Source organism: Macaca nemestrina, chromosome 2 (genome assembly GCF_043159975.1).
Source record: "Macaca nemestrina isolate mMacNem1 chromosome 2, mMacNem.hap1, whole genome shotgun sequence".
NCBI classification, from domain to species: Eukaryota; Metazoa; Chordata; class Mammalia; order Primates; family Cercopithecidae; genus Macaca; species Macaca nemestrina.
The window spans coordinates 85,965,393-85,987,444 of NC_092126.1; positions in this window are offsets into that span (position 1 = coordinate 85,965,393).

Here is a 22,052-nt window from a genome sequence, read left to right on the forward strand (position 1 = left end):
TTTATTTTGAGACCAGATCTTGCTCTGTGGACCAGGCTGGAGTTCAGTGGTGCAATCATGGCTCACCGTAAACTTGAACTCCTGGGCACAAAAATCCTCCTTCCTCAGCTTTCCAAATTGGTGGGATTACATGTGTGTGCCACCATGCTGGACTAGTTTTTCTTTTTCCTTTTTGGAAGAGATGAGGTCTCACTGTGTTTCCCAGACTATTAGTGCACTTCTGGCTTCAAGCAGTACTCCTTCCTTGCTTCCCAAAGTGCAGGAATTACAGGTGTGTCACCATGCCCTGACCCTAGAGCATAATTACATATTTCTCATCACACATTGTCTCTAAACACAAAGAACACATGCTCTTAAACACGATCCAGAAACAGGCAATTCTACTGGCTGTATATCTGTATTTATTTTGAACACATGATCTCATTATATGGCAGATTCTTCATTGTATCAAACATCCCTAAAGTGGAATGAAGAAAATGAATGCTTGCGTGCTCCACAGGGTATTTTCTAGGGGAGAAATAACTTTATATTCTAGCTTGGAAACATTTCTGTTCTACAGTTTTGGAGAGAAGGTAATTGATACCTTCGCACACGTATCTTTTTGTCTGATAATGGGAAACATATTTTATAAATATTCATGTTGCTATAAACCACATTGGTTTTAGATGGAATAGGCAAGACCTAACTTTGGATATTAATTTAATTTCATCACACATAGAAGAAAGTACCTTAAGAGATTGTTTTAATAAAGATGGTACATAATCCTAGAGGAAAAGACCCCTTTAGTGAGCTGTATGATTGTCTTCTTTGAGAAGGGCCTCTGGCTGGTTAGTAGATATAGGCAAAGATCTATGACTAGTGACTACACTTTCTCCCATTTATTCCAGAAGGACTTTCTATTGATTCTTCTAAGATCTATCTTTCTAAGCTCTAAGTAAGCCAACGTGATCACCTTAGGCTATAATGTTCAATACTTTTCTTCATGGTGTTTTATTTATTTTGCTTATTTATATTATGATACACTTCACACTTACACAAATACTTTTTTAAAGACTTCTTTTCTGCATCACTATGCAGTCTAACAAAGAAAGCATTAAAAATACAGATGAAGCTCTTTCATGCATGGTACAATAATTTCATTGCATTAGATCATGCCTCAAAGTAACTACTATTTTTAATTTGTTGTTTAACCTCCTATATATTTTCATACTTTTCCCACTTAAATGTGTATTGCTAAATAATATATAATATCATTTTGCATATTTTAGTAATATACTATATGTACATATGTCTGTATGTGTATATATATATCCTGGCAACTTACTTTTTTTTTTTTTTACCTAACATTGTGTTTTTGATTATTTTTCCCATATTGATAAATGCAGTTCTACTTTATTTTCATTGCTGTATAATATTCCATTGCATGACTTTACCACAGTTTGTCCATTCTCACATCAATAGACTTAGTTTTCTAGTTTTTCTATTGCAAACAAAGCTACTATGAACATTTTTGTATTTGTCCCCTTATGTATGTATATAAGACTTTTCTAGGTCATATATAACATAACAGTGAAATTGTTAGTTTTGGAACTATGTGGTTTTAAAATTTTATAAAATGTTGGCTGATCAACCTCTAAAATCTCATATAACAATTTACACTTCCACCAGCAGTCTCCACACTATCATCAACTCTTGGTAAGACTTTTTTACTTTTTGTCAGTCTTGAGGGTTTAAAATGCTATATCAGTTATGAGTTGCTTTACCTGGTAGAATCCAAGAGAGAAGAAGTTGTGCAAGTTTTGTGCCAAGTTCTGTCTTAAGAAGACCTGGCATATTTGACTTTTTTTTTTAAATTTATTTATTATTATTATACTTTAAGTTGTAGGGTACATGTGCATAACGTGCAGGTTTGTTACATATGTATACTTGTGCCATGTTGGTGTGCTGCACCCATCAACTCGTCATTTACATCAGGTTTTGTACTTGAGAGTCCTGAGCCACCATGGAAGAAACCACTGCTAGACAGACCATGTAAAGAAGTCACATAGTGGGCTGACACCCAGAATCACTTAAAGAGGTACAGCAGGCCAGCTATGTCAGCATCCTAACTGATCCAGCCCTCGTTAACCCAGCAGAAGATTGCAGCCACATGAATGACGACTGACAATACCAGCAAAAGGCTCAGCTGAGCCCAGCTCACATTGCATATTCCTGAGCAAATAAAATGATTGCTGTTTTTAAGCTAGCTCCTAAATTTTGGAGTATTTTTTAAACATAGGAATCAATACCTGAAACATTAATTAAAAACATATCTTGATGGACAGGTTTTTCTTTAATTTTAATGTTGTCATATGGATCAATTTATTTTTCCCTATAGCTTGTAGTTTTTGTCTTGTGTACAAAAACTTCCCAACTCAAAGATTATTAGGATATTCTAGTAAGTGTTTTAAATTTTTACCTTTCACATGTTGGTCTTTGATGCAACAGGAATGTGTAATGCATATGGTATGAAGTGGAGCCCATTTTTTTTTCCTAGATGGCTAATCAATTTCCCTAGGACTATTAATGATATAATTCATTCATTCTTCATTGTCTTGCAATGGCACTTTGTGGCGTTTTTAAGTATACTGGGGTCTTCTTTGAGCTTCTTTAGTTCCACTAGTTTATTGGTCTATTCTTGTGCCAAGACCAAATACAATGTTAATTTTAGCTTTAAAATAATCTAGATATCTGTTAGGAAACTTCTCTCTAACACTACTTTTTACTTATTCTGACTTCTGTTTGTTTTTAGTATCCTGGCCCTTAATACTTTTATGTACATTTTGAAATAAGCTTAAGTTACAAAAAATAAAACTGTTAGGTTTGACTGAAATTGCACTTAATTTATAGCTTAATTGAGGAGAAATTGCATCTTCACTATAGTCTGCCTTTCTATTAATAAACATAGTATATACATCTATTTATGTGGATCTTTTTAAATAACTTCAAATTTTGATTTTTTTTTTTTTTACCAAGTTCTTGCATATGTTTTGTTAATGTTATTGCTAGGTACCCTACATTTTTGTGGCAACTGTAATTATTTTCTCTGAAGTCAGCTTTAATAATATAAATTAATATAATATAACCAGAACCTATCACGTGTGTAATTTGATGAGTTTTGAAAAAGTATCACTCACATAATCACCACCACAGTCAAGATAAAGAATTATTATTATTATTATTATTATTTGAGGTGGAGTCTCGCTCTGTCTCCCAGGCTGGAGTGCAGTGGCCTGATCTCAGCTCACTGCAAGCTCTGCCTCCCAGGTTCACGCCATTCTCCTGCCTCAGCCTCCCGAGTAGCTGGGACCCCAGGCACCTGCCACCACGCCTGGCTACTTTTTTGTATTTTCAGTAGAGATGGGGTTTCACCGTAGCCAGAATGGTCTTGATCTCCTGACCTCGTGATCCACCTGCCTCAGCCTCCCAAAGTGCTGGGATTACAGGCATGAGCCACCGCACCTGGCCAATAATTTTTATTATTAAGAACAATCCCTTGTTCTCTTTCTCAGTCCACCCAATCATCTCTTCTGCCCATGGGTAATCAATGATATGTCTTCTGTAAGAATAGATCAAATTTTTTCCCAATGTTTTATACAAACAGAATCATATGGTATACATTGTTTATGTCTCACTTCTGTCACACAGCATAATGTTTTGTGAGATTTAATCATGATTTTGTATATATCAATAATTTGATTCTAGTTCTTTCCAAATTATTTGTCTATTCAACTGCTCATGAAAACTTCAGTTATTTCCAGGTTTAGGCTATTATCTTTTAAAATGCTGTAAACACTTATGCACAAGTCTTTAGATTAACTACATTTTCATCTTTTTGGGGTACATATATAGTAGTGGAATAGTAATGTGACATGTGAAATATATGCTTAGCATTTTAAGAAACTCCAGAACTGTTTTTCAAAGTGGCTGTACAATTTTTCATTTCCACCAGCAAAAGATGAGGCTTTTTGCTCTATAACTTCAACAATGTGTAAAGTTGTTAGTGTTTTGAATTTTAGTCGTTTTTATATGTATTTGTTGATATCAAAATGTGGTTTTAATGTCCATTTTTGTATTTCTAGTGATGTAAAGCATCTTTCCATGTGCTTATTGCCTCTGTGTGTATGTTGTCCTATGAAATTCTTATAAAACTTGTTTTTACTTAAAAAATTGGGTTGTGTGTCTCTTATAGTTCAGATCTACAAGCCCTTGATATATTCTGGATAAAAGTCTCTTGTTAGACATGTAAATCACAAATATTTTTTTCAAGTCAGTAGTCTATCTTTAGGTATTCTTAAGCACCTTTTTAAACATAGATTTTTAAAATTTTAGTAAACTCCAATAAACTTTTTAAACTTAGATTTTCTGATTTTTGTGTCCTAGCTAAGATATATTTGCTATCCCAAATATTTTACTGTTTTCATTTAGGAAAAAAATGCTATTTGTATTTTTTATAATTTTCTAGAAGTCTTTTGGTGTTAAATTTGATATTTAAGTCTATTAATCATTCAAGTTAATTTTTGTGTATGGTATGAGATAAGGGTTAGTGTTCATTATTTTCCATATAGATATCCAATTTGTTTTAGTCCAATTGTTGAAATGACTGTCAAATTATTTTGACACCTTTGTCAAAAATTGATTGAGCATATATGTTTGGATTTATTTCTGAACTTTCTATTCTTTTCTATAATTCTATCTCAATCAAAATGCCAGTTTTACATTATCTTGATTATTGTACCATTATAGTTAATTTTAAATACAAGTAATATACAATTCTCCAGCTTTGTTTTTCTTTTTCAAAATTGTTTGGGCTTTTTTATGTCCTTGGTATTTTTCAAAAATTAGGATCAGGTTGTCAATTTAAAAAACTTGATGGGATTTTGATTGGTAATGCTTTGAATCTGTAGATCAACTGGAAGAGAATTGAAATACTGACATTTTTGAGACTTCTAATTCATGAAATACACTACATTTTCCAATTTATTTAGTTTTCCTTTCCCTCATAAATTTTTTGCAAATGTCTTGCTAAATATAACCCTAAATGTTTTCTGGTTGGCAAGGTATTATAAATAATACGTTTTAAAAGTCAAGTTCCAATTGTTTGTGCTGGAATGTAGAACAACTGATATTTGTCTATTTGTTAAAGCCACTTATAATTTTCCATAGTTTTTAAAAGTTCCATTAGAATTTACTACATACATTAATACTATAAGTAAAAACAAATTTATTTTTTCCCTTCAGGATGTGTATCTTTTCATTAACTTTTGAATGAAGCAAGGAGAACTAAGATCCTTTTCTTGTACTGCAGATTGAAGGAAGCATATGTATTTTTCAACCTGAACTATATGTTAGTTGCAGTATTTAACAGATGTTCATTATCAGGTTGATGAAATTACTTTTAATCATAGTTTGATGAGATTTTATGGAACTTACTGTTTTACTTGTGAGTCATAATTTCTTGCTTCTTGGCGTTCTTGGTTTTTTTTATTGGTTGCTAGTAATTGCGATTTTATGCTGTGGAGTACTTGGATTTTGTAATCTTTCTTTAAAGATTGTTAGACATTTTCTGAAAGACAGTTTAATTATTATAGATTAATGTGATCTTTTCAAGGCTTATCTTTAAACATCAATAGGGTAGATATTGACTAGTTTTTAGGGCTAATTTAGTTCCTGTACTAATGTGTGGCTCTCTGAGTCTCTAGGACTGCCCTGGTGATCATCAAGAACCATCCGCTTCAGTTGGTCAGAAGTTCAAATGGCTCCCTTCCCGGTGTGACCGCTTGGAATTATGCAGTTATACATATAATCCTGGTCACTCTTAGCCTCATGCAGTTTTACTGTATACATGTACAGTTTAGTATTTAGCAACAGATTCAAGGGATTCATATGCAGATTTTTGGAGCTCTTTTTTGGAATTGTTTCTCCATCTCTGGAACTTTGCCTTGCAACTTCTATCTACCTTAGACTCCCTAAACTCAAATATTTTTCTCTTTGATCAGTGAGACCGCCATGCTCTGTTTGTGATCCTTCTCATTCCACCATAGTCCAGACTGTGCCTTCTGGAGGAAAGCTATGGTGTTTGTAAGGCTCATTTCCTTCATTTTCTCTTACAGGGATCACAGCTTAATACTGTATACTTTGCAATATCTGAAAACAGGTGTTTGATCTATTTTTTCGATTTTCTAGTTGTTTACAGTAAGAAGTTATTTTAGAAATTGTTACTTCATCATAGTTGGAAGCAGAGGTCTTACTGTTACTTTTTAAAACTCATGTTTTACAGCTGTGGGAATATAAAAATACAATGGAGTTTTTAATATTTATCTTCTATCCAATAGTCTTATTGAATTCCTTTTATTGATTGTAATAATTTGCCTGTACATCTATTCAATATTTTATGAATACTGCAATTTTTCTGTGAAAATTACAGTTCAAATTTTTCCTTTCAAAATCTCATACACTTCAGTTCTTGTTCTTGTCATCCTAGACTGACAAGACAAGTCAGATAATGACAAATAAAAGCATTAATGATAGACATCCATTTCTTAATTTTTAAAGGCAATGTTGCTAGAAATTCAACATTAATTAAGGAAATCATTGTATGTCTTTGTCAGATAATCTGTGTTTTTTATTAATGTGTTTAGTTGCAGGTAATGGAAAGTGTGACAAGAGTCTAGTGTCTCAAACACATAGAAGCTTACTTTTCTCATGTGAAATAAGTCTATATATAGGCCTTTCTTAATGTTCCCCAAATGGCTGCTGGAGATCCCGCTACCAGGAGCAGTAACTGGAAAAATTCCCTTTGAAAACTGGCACAAGACAGGGATGCCCTCTCTCACCACTCCTATTCAACATAGTGTTGGAAGTTCTGGCTAGGGCAATTAGGCAAGAGAAAGAAATCAAGGGTATTCAGTTAGGAAAAGAAGAAGTCAAATTGTCCCTGTTTGCAGATGACATGATTGTATTTTTAGAAAACACCATTGTCTCAGCCCAAAATCTCCTTAAGCTGATAAGCAACTTCAGCAAAGTCTCAGGATACAAAATTAATGTGCAAAAATCACAAGCATTCTTATACACCAGTAACAGACAAACAGAGAGCCAAATCATGAATGAACTTCCATTCACAATTGCTTCAAAGAGAATAAAACACCTAGGAATCCAACTTATAAGGGATGTAAAGGACCTCTTCAAGGAGAACTACAAACCACTGCTCAGTGAAATAAAAGAGGACACAAACAAATGGAAGAACATACCATGCTCATGGATAGGAAGAATCAATATCGTGAAAATGGCCATACTGCCCAAGGTAATTTATAGATTCAATGCCATCCCCATCAAGCTACCAATGAGTTTCTTCACAGAATTGGGAAAAACTGCCTTAAAGTTCATATGGAACCAAAAAAGAGCCCGCATCTCCAAGACAATCCTAAGTCAAAAGAACAAAGCTGGAGGCATCACACTACCTGTCTTCAAACTATACTACAAGGCTACAGTAACCAAAACAGCATGGTACTGGTACCAAAACAGAGATATAGACCAATGGAACAGAACAGAGTCCTCAGAAATAATACCACACATCTGCAGCCATCTGATCTTTGACAAACCTGAGAGAAACAAGAAATGGAGAAAGGATTCCCTATTTAATAAATGGTGCTGGGAAAATTGGCTAGCCATAAGTAGAAAGCTGAAACTGGATCCTTTCCTTACTCCTTATACGAAAATTAATTCAAGATGGATTAGAGACTTAAATGTTAGACCTAATACCATAAAAATCCTAGAGGAAAACCTAGGTAGTACCATTCAGGACATAGGTATGGGCAAAGACTTCATGACTAAAACACCAAAAGCAATGGCAGCAAAAGCCAAAATTGACAAATGGGATCTCATTAAACTAAAGAGCTTCTGCACAGCAAAAGAAACTACCATCAGAGTGAACAGGCAACCTACAGAATGGGAGAAACTTTTTGCAATCTACTCATCTGACAAAGGGCTAATATCCAGAACCTACAAAGAACTCAAACAAATTTACAAGAAAAAAACAAACAACCCCATCAAAAAGTGGGCAAAGGATATGAACAGACATTTCTCAAAAGAAGACATTCATACAGCCAACAGACACATGAAAAAATGCTCATCATCACTGGCCATCAGAGAAATGCAAATCAAAACCACAATGAGATACCATCTCACACCAGTTAGAATGGCGATCATTAAAAAGTCAGGAAACAACAGGTGCTGGAGAGGATGTGGAGAAATAGGAACACTTTTACACTGTTGGTGGGATTGTAAACTAGTTCAACCATTATGGAAAACAGTATGGCGATTCCTCAAGGATCTAGAACTAGATGTACCATATGACCCAGCCATCCCATTACTGGGTATATACCCAAAGGATTATAAATCATGCTGCTATAAAGACACATGCACACGTATGTTTATTGCGGCACTATTCACAATAGCAAAGACTTGGAATCAACCCAAATGTCCATCAGTGACAGATTGGATTAAGAAAATGTGGCACATATACACCATGGAATACTATGCAGCCATCAAAAAGGATGAGTTTGTGTCCTTTGTAGGGACATGGATGCAGCTGGAAACCATCATTCTTAGCAAACTATCACAAGAACAGAAAACCAAACACCGCATGTTCTCACTCATAGGTGGGAACTGAACAATGAGATCACTTGGACACAGGAAGGGGAACATCACACACCGGGGCCTATCATGGGGAGGGGGGAGGGGGGAGGGATTGCATTGGGAGTTATACCTGATGTAAATGACGAGTTGATGGGTGCAGCACACCAACATGGCACAAGTATACATATGTAACAAACCTGCACATTATGCACATGTACCCTACAACTTAAAGTATAATAATAATAATTAAAAAAAAAAAAAGAAAAAAATTGTGAAAGAGACCATCTCCTAATGCTCAGAGTCATCACGAATTCTCAGAAAATGAATAAAATTCTGCCCTGTGGGAAGATATGCCCAAAAGGGTAGCAGAATGGTATTAACTTTCCAAGGCCAATTACTTCTTAACAATCTCTTAAAGGATATGAAAAAGTTCTATTTTTCATGGAATGCCCAGTAATTGCTTATCCAGCTGGTAGCAGATGCAAACTTCATCTCAGGAGGAAAGTTTAACATACAAATTTGTGAAGACCTGATAAAGAGTGAGAAGAACTCTCAGGAGTCTCAGGAAATGAATCAGCTCATGCCTGTGATGAAGACAGAACTGAGACGTGATCACTATACCTGAGGTCTAATACATCTACCTTCAAACATAAAACTGTGTACTGTATACAAATAAAAGGGCAATACAGGTACACCTCAAAAAAAAAAAAAAAAAAAAAAGAAAAGTTGGGAAAGTAAGCCATAAGCTTTTCAACTACATAATGAAAAAAGTATTGGGAAAGGGATTGGAAATGAGTGTTAGATTTACCAAACCATAAAGCCTCCATAATTCATTATGTTTCAGTTAAGAAAAATCTCTCCTATTTCTAGTTTGCTAAGGAATCTTTTATGACTCTTAAATTAGAGTTAATTGTATAGATGTCGTTATTTCTGCATGTACCAAAATTATGCTCTTTCTTCTTTACTCTATTAATGTAATGTTTTACAGTATTAGAGCTTTTTATATTGCATCATCCCTACACTCCTACAATATATCAAATCTGGTCATGATTTACTTATTAAATACATTGCAGATTTCAATTTGTGGATATGCATCTTTAGACTTTGTCGATTTGTAGTAGGCTGTGTTCATGCCTACTGTGGGTGCAAAAATGCATTAAGAAACACAATGCAGTAATGGCACAAAATTGTGTCATTGTACTATAGAAAAGAATTGCATTATACAATTATAGATAGACCTTTAAAGGCTAGTGTGACCCCTCTTTTTTCCTAATGCAGAAATAGAAGTATGCCAGTGGCTTGGGCTCCTCTGATGTGGTGAGTTTCTTACTCTGCCCTCTCTGCGTTGAAAACCAAGCTTAACAAGCACCTCTCTGAGGAACTAAGCAGGAAGTACAAAGCTGTATCCACTTTCTCAGTCTTTATATTTTTTGCGTTTTAGTTGTTTACTGCTTTAACATAAATTTGAAATGAAGGTCACCATGAATTCGATTTCAGTCATCATTCTTGGCAGCATTTGAATTTAGATCAAACTTTTCTAGTCTGGCCTTACTCTGTATCAAAGTGAAATTAACTTATAATTGTTTCTTATACTGTCATTCTCTGATTTTGACTTAAACTTATATTAATCTTATACAATTACTTGAGATTTTTTCTTTCTTTTACTTTTTTTTTTTGAAATTTGGAATAAGTTGCCAGTAAAACTATGCGGGTTTGTCCTTTTGTTACTTTTCTTTCTGTTTTGGTGGGTTGGAAAGTAGATTTTTATTTACTGAATAATCTCTTTAATGATCATAGTTGGTTTTAGGAATTTTCTCTTTCTTCTTAAGTTATTTTTGGTAAGTTATATTTTTCTAAAAAATAATTTATTTTTTTAAGTTTTCAAATGTTGTGGCCTAAATGTATTTTATAGTGTTATTTTATTTGTACGTCTTTGCTATAATTCTACCTTTATAGTTCTTAAATTTATTATGGGTTTTTATTACATTTTTCTTGATCAATCCTAAAATAACTTTGCTCCTTTTAGTTGTTTTTTCAAAAACCAGTGTTTTAGGTTTATTGATTCTTTTCTTGTTTTTTTTCATTTCTTTGAATTTGCCTTTTTTCTTCATTATTGTCTTCTTTCAATGTTCTTTGGATTTATTTATCTTTTTCTAGCTTCCCAAGATGAATACTGTGATGGTCTTTGATTTATTGCCTCTAAGCTCCAAATTCACACTTTAAAAAAAGAGAAAAGGAGTTGGCCTTATAAATATTTCTTTTTTGCCTACTGAGACATCTTAAGGGACATTGAAGGAGAAAGATTTTTCTTCCTGCTTCTGGAGAGGGTTGCTCATCGACTCCTATAGAATATGCCTTTTTATCCACTACGTGGCCTGCACGGAATCTTCAATGCTAGGTGCTAATAGGGATCAGCTTTATACAGTGTTTGGCTACTGTGTGCTTTTTGCAGCCATTGACTTAAGCAGCAGCAACACAGTCCAAAGTCTTACATAGCATGGGCTAGAGCTTTGGTCAAGATCCCTACGCCCTGCATCCTCCCCTCAGTCTCACATGCACCAAGCTTGGGGCCCCAGTGGATTGGCCATTTAATGGGATTGCTTCCCAATCTTCATTCCTAAAAGCTGTCCCAGAATCACTCAGCCCATACTGTACAAAGGAAGAACGCTAGGTTCCTGTAGAGGAAGGCTTCTCCAGCTCCTGGTTTCACTAGCAACCATTGCAGTGACTTCCTCCTTCCCTCCACTCTCTAGTCTCCCTACTCACTCACTCTTCATTTCAGTACTGCCCAAAACCCCACTCTTCCCTAATGCTTCTCAGTGCCTATTTGTCATTCTAGCTTGTGTCTTGAAGGTTTATTTTCATCCTGATACAAACACAGCACTATTCTTCATATTCCCAGTGATGCCTCAATTCTATCTGGTGTCTGCCCACAGCTTTAACTTCTCTGCACTCCAGAGAGTTGTTCCTGCTTGTCTAGCCACTGAGGACCAGCTTTGGTTTAGCAATCCAGCAAAATCTTTCCTTAACTAACTGAACCACAACCATATTTTCCTCTACAAGGTTTGAACGATCTTTTCAAATTTATCTTTCCTTGGACACTCTCTCTCAGGTCTTGGATCAATTTCCATTAGAGTTCTCTGTCTATCATTATGGCAACTCTTCTATCATAATCAATAATTCTTTATGTCAAAATGATTTCAAACTTCCCCTGATTTCTTTCTCCTGATTAGATTCAGCCTATATAAATACCAACTAAGTTTCAGTGTGTTTTCTAATAAAAACATTTAAGGCTATTAATTCCTGTCTAGTAGTAAATTGTTATATATGATAAGACTTCTGCTAATGTTAGTGTTCTGTAACAAGAATTAGCTCATATAAGATTGGTCAATAAGAGAATAATGATTACATAATGCCTATATTGTTTTGGTTCATACATTTTTTAAGAAAACCAACATGTTAATATTACATCTTACCAAAAGTAATAGCAGTAAAATGGAAAGTGCACTAGAATAGAATGTGGACTAATAATGCTGGATACTGCCAGCTGTGGGTGAACACTGTGCTGTAAATGATATTTATTCATTCCATGGCCTTCTCTTTGGCTTAATTTAGTCATGTGCTTTCTCATGAAATTGCTATTGTGGTTTTTTTTTCCCCTTATTTTTGTGCATTTCACCCTTCCTGTAATTCAGCACGCTCTAAGCTTTCTAACCTAACCTTATGTTCGGGGAGATTTTAGAAAATGAAGTTTTATATTTACTATAGTGTTAATTTATTAAAGAGTAAACATGTATTTTTAATTATGCTATTGTTTTACTGGGATTGCTATTATTTTTAGTAGTGCTCTAGTTACAAAGTTGTGTAGATTTTAGGTGTTGTACTCCAGACCTATCCTTCCAATATACCCTCTTATTTTCAGTGGGGAGTTTTGCAGAATCAAGGTTTCGTAGGAGATATCCATATCATATTACACAGAAGGCCCATATTTTCATTCTCTTTCAAGTTCCAATCTTTCCTAATTTCCTTTTGCATGATGAGTAATGCTAAAACATGTTATTTTAAAACAAAAAAAAGTCATGTGAGCACAGCAAGGTGGCAGCAGCCTGAAAGTCAAGAGGAGGCCTCGGAATAAAACTTATCTTTCTGACACTTTGATCTTGGACTTCTCAACCTGCAGTTTTTTGAGAAATAAATTTCTGTTTTTTAAGCCACCTAGTCTGTGGCATTATGTTATAGCAGCCTGAACAGACTAATAGAGCAAGCTTGTTAATTTGTTCAAATCTTTATTGATTTTATATATATTCATAAAATAGCTGAGCTCTCAGTTAACAAAAAAAAAATGTGTATTGAACTTTCACAAATGATTTGTGGATTTGGCTTCTGTAAAATTTGATCAAGTTTTGCATTAATAGTTGTGAGAGATACTATCAAGTACATACATATTTAGAATTGTAATAGATTCTTGGGGAAATGCACCTTTTAAGATTATGAAGTAAATATCTTCATGCAAATGCTTTTGACCTCATAATCCATTTTGTAAGACATCTTTAAAGTCACACCAGCTTACTTTTTCCAGTAATTTTCTTGTATATGATATTCAACATCTTAATCGCATTCTACCTTCCATCGAATTTTACAATTTTGTGTGTACATCTTGTAGGCAATTTTATTTTAAAAATCCTTTATTGCAGTTTCTGTACATACTGTCAACCCTGATACATTGTGAGTCTTCTATTTGTCCTACTCTTTCTGTGAGTTGTTTTTCTATTCTATCTTTTGATATTTCAAGTTTTATTTTGTTTTCATTTCATTTTCCTACCTTACAGGTTTTCAAATTTACATACTTTCTTTATAATTTTTAATGACGGTCCTTAAAATTTTAACATGTATGCATATGACACTTAACAAACTCTAAAATTAAACAGCATATTTAAGGGCATCTAATAACACACCAAAAACATAGAACACTTCATTTCTAGTTTCTTCCCGTCTTATACGTTACCGGTGTCAGCTTTTAGTTCCATCTAACTTTGTAAGTCAGAGTAAGTCATGTTTTTATTACTTTTTCATTCAATTTATTGTTGTATATATGCACCATTGCCACATTTTTCTCACCTTTATTTTTGTAATTTCAGCCCTAATTCAATTTCTATCATTGTGAAATATTTTCTTTAGATGTTTCACCAGATATAAAACTCTAGGTTGATTGTTATTTTCACTCAATACCTTCAGATGTCATTCAGGTCTTCTCTTTTTCTTGCATCTTGTGAAGTTTGCCTTTGGCTTACCTGTCTTTTTTTTTTTTTTTTGTAGGTTATCTATCTTTCACTTAGCACTACTAGGATTTGCTGCTTCTCTTTGGTATATTCAAGTATATCATACTATGTCCAAGTTTTTATTTATTTTTGCTTATTCCAGTCATGTGTTTTCTGAACAGGTGATTCATAACTTATCATTTCTAGGAAAAAATTCTAACTCATTATCACTTCTAATTTTGCCTCTTACCCATTCTTTGTATTTACTCTTACTTTAACATCACTTAGATATACGTTGGGTCTTACTCTATTTTCCTGATCTCTCACTTTTGTTTATATTTTCCATCTCTTTATTTTGTATTCTTTATTCCAGTTAAACTCTTCAGATCTACATTCCAGCTTATTTATCTATTTACCTACGTCTACTCTTCTGCTTAATCTATTGATTGAATTTTTAAGTTGGATGGTAATTTGATTTCTGAAATTTCTATTGTGTTGTTTTCCTTCAATTCTGCCACATATTATTTAATGGTAAACTATTACCAATGGTAATAATTTACAATAATAAAGAATTTAAAATAATATATTAAAAATAATTTAAAATATTAAAAATAAAATAATAAAATAGTTTAAATTCTTTATACATCTTAAATATACTTATTTATTATAAAACTGATAATTTTATTATATATTTTTAGAGGTCTATGTCGGCTATTTGTTGGCTCTGTAGGTTCTCATTTATAATGGCCTATTTCCTCATGAGTTATGTAATTTTGAAGGTGAGTTTATTTTTGGTGAGACATTATCTATGAGAATCCTCTGATGTTTTCTCTCTTTTTGGAAATATATTTTTAAAGGCAGAATTAATTTTTACCAACATGGGATTTCTTTATGTTATGAGGTTATCTGGATCATGTGACTCAAATTCATGTCCGTGTAAAAGGAAATAATCATTTTCTCCTATCTCTGTTAAGTCCATTATACCTAAGCCTACTGGTTAGTGAAATCAGCTAATTTAGCTTCCATTCTGGTTGCTACCTTTAGAATCTTCCTTACTCCCTTATCCCCTTACCCCTAACGTTTTGTTTGTTTGTTTTTGTTATTTTTTCCTCCTACTTGAATTGCATTGATTTATTATGTGCTCGGTTATAAATTTAAAGGATGGTTGTTATATTAGATCCAACATATCTAGATTTTTATATTAGAAGTTCTTTCAGGTTACTTAGTTCATTGTGTTTTTTAAGCCACTCTGCTATTTTATTTTAAAATAGATCTGACACTTAGATCTAACTTGAAATATTGGGTTCACTCTGCTATTTAAGTATTCTAAAAATGATGGGGCGTCCCTTCAGCTCCTCTACCCTCTGTTCAATTATTAAGAGTTACTTTTACTCAGTAATGAAAATCAGTCTTTGTCTAAATTTTCTAGCTAAGAAATTTCTTAAATGAGAACTTTGTTTTCTCTGTGTTAGACTGCTAGCTTCATCTGGCAGAAGGCATGTCTTTTCTTCTTCTTCTTTAAATTCACCTTTGTTATTATGTACCCGGCAAAATACTGGAACATAATAAGCACTGAATAAGTGTTTCTTGAATGGAAGAATAAGTGAATCTCTCTGTTACAGAGCTTTCAGAACTGGAGGATCTTGCTTTTAAGATGGACACCAGCAAGAGATTTTTTTTCAGTGAAGCTGAAAGGAGGAGAGTTGACAGTGACATGGTCATAATAAGTCTCTGGATATTATGACTATAATAGATTAATGATTTGGGAAAAGGCAGAGAAAGTTCTGCATATTGTTTTGAATTAGTCTGGGGATTTTATTCATAAAACATACAAGGTGTAAACCATTCATTGGTCATGAACCAAGTGGTGCAATTGAAAGAACATGACTGTTAGAATCAAACAGACTTTGCAAAATCACAATGTTAATTTATTACCACAAAATAAATTATTTTATTTTGCTCCAGGAGAACTCTACTGTAGAAAAACCATCTTAAACATCATATAGAATATCTTCTGTCTTCATAGATTTCTCATGAAGATTGTTTTGAATGAATAATTCTTATTTTTATCCTTACTTTGAAAAAAAATACTTATTTTTATTCCAGTTCAGAGTATACCACACTTTCTATACTGAGTTAGAAAACTGAATAGGAAGAATCAACAGAGCTATCATTGTACCTCCATAATCAGGTAGGATTCTTTTGTTGGCAAGAGAGAAGAAAAAGTTGATTAAGCCAAAAGGGAATGTATTGTCTAATGTAACTGAACCACACTTAGATCTGGCTTGAAATATTGTGTTCACACAATGTCACTGGGGCCAAGTTCTCTCCATTTATTGGTACTACTTAGCTCTGTTATTATACTACTTTTGACTTAATTCTGTGGCATGCTGTTTCATCTTCACCACAAAATGGCTGCTATGCTGCCATTACTTACATTTTTCATAACTTCAGGCCAAAGGGTAAAGAATGCAAATCTCTTGCAGTAGCTTTTATAAAATCTTGAGATTATTTCTAGTTGGCTTAACTTAGGTCACATTCTCACTCAATCATAAGAATTAAGGAAATATGATACCCTGATTGGATTAGTACTAAGTCATGTGCTCTAGTCCAAAGATGGAGACAGAATTGACTCTTACAGGAGAACATAAACTGAGTGGTAAAGATGAAAATGTAGAAAGATTTTGGTATCTGGAAACAACATATTTCTATTACTAGCTGTGATACTCTGTTTTCACACTGCTATAAAGATACTACCTGAAACTGGGTAATCTATTTATTTTAAATTTTGAAGAAATTTAATTTCCTTAATCATTCTGCTATACCTGACTATATGGAAAAATAGTACATTTTCTCAAAGGTTATAACTCCTATCTTAGAGAAATTTTTATTTTTGCTTATGTATTTAAAAAAAAATTCCTGGTCTAGTTTCTATGCAGTTGAGCGGTTTTGAGTGAGTTTCTTAATCCTGAGTTCTAGTTTGATTTCACTGTGGTCTGAGAGGCAGTTTGTTATAATTTCTGTTCTTTTACATTTGCTGAGTACTGCTTTACCTCAAACTACGTGGTCAATTTTAGAGTAAGTGTGATGTGGTGCTAAGAAGAACAACCTGCTCCTGAATGACTACTGGGTACATAACGAGATGAAGGCAGAAATAAAGATGTTCTTTGAAACCAATGAGAACAAAGATACAACATACCAGAATCTCTGGGACACATTTAAAGCAGTGTGTAGAGGGAAATTTATAGCACTAAATGCCCACAAGAGAAAGCAGGAAAGATCTAAAATTGACACCCTAACATCACAATTAAAAGAACTAGAGAAGCAAGAGCAAACACATTAAAAAGCTAGCAGAAGGCAAGAAATAACTAAGATCAGAACAGAACTGAAGGAGATAGAGACACAAAAAAACCTTCAAAAAATCAATGAATCCAGGAGCTGTTTTTTTGAAAAAAATCAACAAAATTGATACACAATAGCAAGACTAATAAAGAAGCAAACAGAGAAGAATCAAACAGATGCAATGAAATATGATAAAGGGGATATCACCACCAATCCCACAGAAATACAGACTACCATCAGAGAATACGATAAGCACCTCCACACAAATAAACTAGAAAATCTAGAAGAAATGGATAAATTCCTGGACACATACACCCTCCCAAGACTAAACCAGGAAGAAGTTGATTCCATGAATAGACCAATAACAGGCTCTGAAATTGAGGCAATAATTAATAGCTTACCAATCAAAAAAAGATCAGATGGATTCACAGCTGAATTCTATCAGAGATACAAGGAGGAGCTGATACCATTCCTTCTGAAACTATTCCAATCAATAGAAAAAGAGGGAATCCTCTCTAACTCATTTTATGAGGCCAACATCATCCTGATACCAAAGGCTGGCAGAGACACAACCAAAAAAGAGAATTTTAGACCAATATCCCTGAAGAACATTGATGCAAAATCCTCAGTAAAATACTGGCAAACAGAATCCAGCAGCACATTAAAAAGCATATCCAACATGATCAAGTGGGCTTCATCCGTGGGATACAAGCCTGGTTCAACATATGCAAATCAATAAATATAATCCATCATATAAACAGAACCAAAGACAAAAAACCACATGATTATCTCAATAAATGCAGAAAAGCCCTTTGATAAAATTCAACAGCCCTTCATGCCAGAAACTCTCAATAAATTCGGTGTTAATGGAACATATCTCAAAATAATAAGAGCTATTTATGACAAACCCACAGCCAATATCATACTGAATGGGCAAAAACTGGAAGCATTTCCTTTGAAAACTGGCACAAGACAGGGATGCCCTCTCTCACCACTCCTATTCAACATAGTGTTGGAAGTTCTGGCTAGGGCAATCAGGCAAGAGAAAGAAATAAAGGGTATTCAGTTGGGAAAAGAAGAAGTCAAATTGTCCCTGTTTGCAGATGACATGATTATATATTTAGAAAACACCATTATCTCAGTCCAAATCTCCTTAAGCTGATAAGAAACTCCAGCAAAGTCTCAGAATACAAAATCAATGTGCAAAAATCCCAAGCATTCTTATACATTCTTATAACAGACAAACAGAGAGCCAAATCCTGAGTGAACTCCCATTCACAATTGCTTCAAAGAGAATAAAATACCTAGGAATTCAGCTTACAAGCGATATGAAGGACCTCTTCAAGGAGAACTACAAACCACTGCTCAATGAAATAAAGGAGGACACAAACAAATGGAAGAACATACCATGCTCATGGATAGGAAGAATCAATATTGTGAAAATGGCCATACTGCCCAAGGTAATTTATAGATTCAATGCCATCCCCATCAAGCTACCAATGAGTTTCTTCACAGAATTGGAAAAAACTACTTTAAAGTTCATATGGAACCAAAAAAGAGCCTGCATTGCTAAGACAATCCTACGTTGAAAGAACAAACCTGGAGGCATCATGCTACCTGACTTCAAACTATACTACAAGGCTACAGTAACCAAAAGAGCATGGTACTTGTACCAAAACAGAGATATAGACCAATGGAACAGAACAGAGCCCTCAGAAATAATACCACACATCTAAAACCATCTGATCTTTGACAAACCTGACAAAAACAAGAAATGGGGAAAGGATTACCTCCTTAATAAATGGTGCTAGGAAAACTGGCTAGCCATATGTAGAAAGCTGAAACTGGATCCCTTCCTTACACCTTATACAAAAATTAATTCAAGGTGGATTAAAGACTTAATTAAATGTTAGACCTAACACCATGAAAACCCCAGAAGAAAACCTAGGTAATACCATTCAGGACATATGCTTGGGCAAGGACTTCATGTCTAAAACACCAAAAGCAATGGTAACAAAAGCCAAAATTGACAAATGAGATCTAATTAAACTAAAGAGCTTCTGCACAGCAAAAGAAACTACCATCAGAGTGAAGAGGCAACCTACAGAATGGGAAAAAAAATTTGCAATCTACTCATCTGACAAAGGACTAATATCCAGAATCTACAAAGAACTCAAACAAATTTACATGAAAAAAGCAAACAACCCCATCAAAAAGTGGGCAAAGGATATGAACAGACACTTCTCAAAAGAAGACATTTATGCAGCCAACAGACACATGAAAAAATGCTCATCATCACTGGCCATCAGAGAAATGCAAATCAAAACCATGATGAGATACCATTTCACACCAGTTAGAATGACAATCATTAAAAAGTCAGGAAACAACAGGTGCTGGAGAGGATGTGGAGAAATGGGAACACTTTTACACTGTTGGTGGGACTGTAAACTAGTTCAACCATCGTGGAAAACAGTGTGGCGATTCCTCAAGGATCTAGAACTAGAAATACAAAAACAAACACTGCATGTTCTCAATCATAGGTGGGAATTGCACAATGAGAACACTTGGTCACAGGAAGGGGAACATCACACACTGGGGCCTGTTGTGGGGTGGGGGGCAGAAGGAGGGATAGCATTAGGAGATATACCTAATGTAAATGATGAGTTAATGGATGCAGTGCACCAACATGGCATATGTACACATATGTAACAAACCTGCACATTGTGCACATGTACCCTATAACTTAAAGTATAATTTAAAAAAATTCTTGGTCTAATAATTCCGAAATCTCTGCTATAGCTCAGTCTGATCCTTTTTCCTTTTGTATATCAATGGTTTAGGGGAAAGGAGTGGCATTTGGTTACGTGAATTAGTTCTTTACTAGTAATTTCTTAGACTTTGGTGCCCCGATCATCCAAGCGGTGTACACTGTACCCAATGTGTAATCTTTTATCCCTCACCTACCTACCACCCTTTCCCCCAAATCCCCAAAGTCCATTGTATCATTCTTATGCTCTTGCCTCCTCATAGCTTAGCCCCCAATTTTGAGTGAGAACGTATGATGTTTGGTTTGCCATTCTTGAGTTACTTCACTTAGAATAATGGTTTCCAATTCCATCCAGGTTGCTGCAAATGCCATTATGTTGTTCCTTTTTATGGCTGAGTAGTATTCCATGGTGTGTGTGTGTGTAACCCATTTTCTTTATCCACTCAATTGATGGGCATTTGGGCTGGTTCTATGTTTTTGCATTTGTGAATTGTGCTACTATAAACATGTGTGTGCAAGTATATTTTTTGTATAATGACTTATTTTCCTTTGGGTGGCTACCAAGGAGTGGGGTTGTTGGACTAAATGGTAGATCCACTTTTAGTTATTTAAGGAATTTCCATACTGTTTTCCATTGTGGTTGTACTAGTTTACATTCCACCAATAGTGTAAAAGTGTTCCCTTTTCACTGTATCAATGCCAACATCTTTTATTTTTTGATTTTTTTTATTATAGCCATCTTGCAGGAGTGAGGTGGTATTGCATTGTGGTTTTGATATATATTTACCTAATAATTAGTGATGTTGAATATTTTTTCATGTGTTTGTTGGTCATTTGTATATCTTTTTTTGAGAATTGTCTATTCATGTCCTTAGCCTACTTTTTGATGGTACTGTTTTTTTTCTTCTTGGTGATTTGTTTGAGTTATTTGTAGACTCTGATAGGATACTCAGCATTTCAAGCAACAAGACTTAATGAAGACAGCATGAGGCCAACTGAATATGCATCTTCTCTCTCCTCTCCCCTCCCCCTACTTTTTTGTAGTTTACTTGAAAGGCAAACAAAAATCTTTCATTGTGTCAATGTTACATAAAAATCTTTTTCAAAAGGGAAAACCAAATTTCGTGTTTGCATTAGTGCATCTTTAATAATAACACTTCATTTTCATAAAATTTTAGAAATCTGTTCAATTTTAATTCATATGACCATAATGTAAGATTTTCATAAACCTTTTAGAACCCTTTACAATTTTCTGTTAAACAGCAGATGAGTTTTCTAAGAAAACCCTGTTATTCAGACACGTGGGCCCAGATTCTGGTCCCGCATCAGTGTGCTTTTATTTAAATGTTTAACCTACAGAAAAAAGAAACTAAATAATCCCCTTCCAATCTTAGCCAACTTGCTTATACCCACAGACTTCATTTTTTTACAAGATCAAACCGTCAAAACACTTTTCAACTTGCTTAAACTTTCAGTTTTGTCCCATTACTCTTTCAGGTTAAGACAATCTTTAAAACCCTCTGAATTAGGCAAAATTACATTCCCTTTAACAAAAACCATATTCCCATGCCTTCTTACAATCACCTACCAAAACCATATTCTACTTTCTCTCTATACTTTGCAATCTTGCATGTAAAACTGTTTCTCTACTAGTCTCAATTACATGTTAAAATGGTCACTCTTAGCAACTTTTATTTTGGTGAAAAACTTGATAAGTTAGCAATTTTAATTATGTACTAGGTTTGGAGCCTAGTACATCAGACAGAAGTGCAGATAAGGTCTGACTTTTTCCAGCATAACCAGGGATCATGGCTAACTCCACATATCCCCAGGCCTTATCTAGAATCTAATGCTACAATGTAGGTAAATTAAACAATTTTCAAAAGTCAAAGAAGCAGTTTATGACCTTAAAACACATAGAAATCTGATATCTGGCCTTAATTCAGACCAAATGTCTAAATTTTGAAGATGCTTTTGTTTTACCAATAGGCTTTAAAACTGTCTTTATT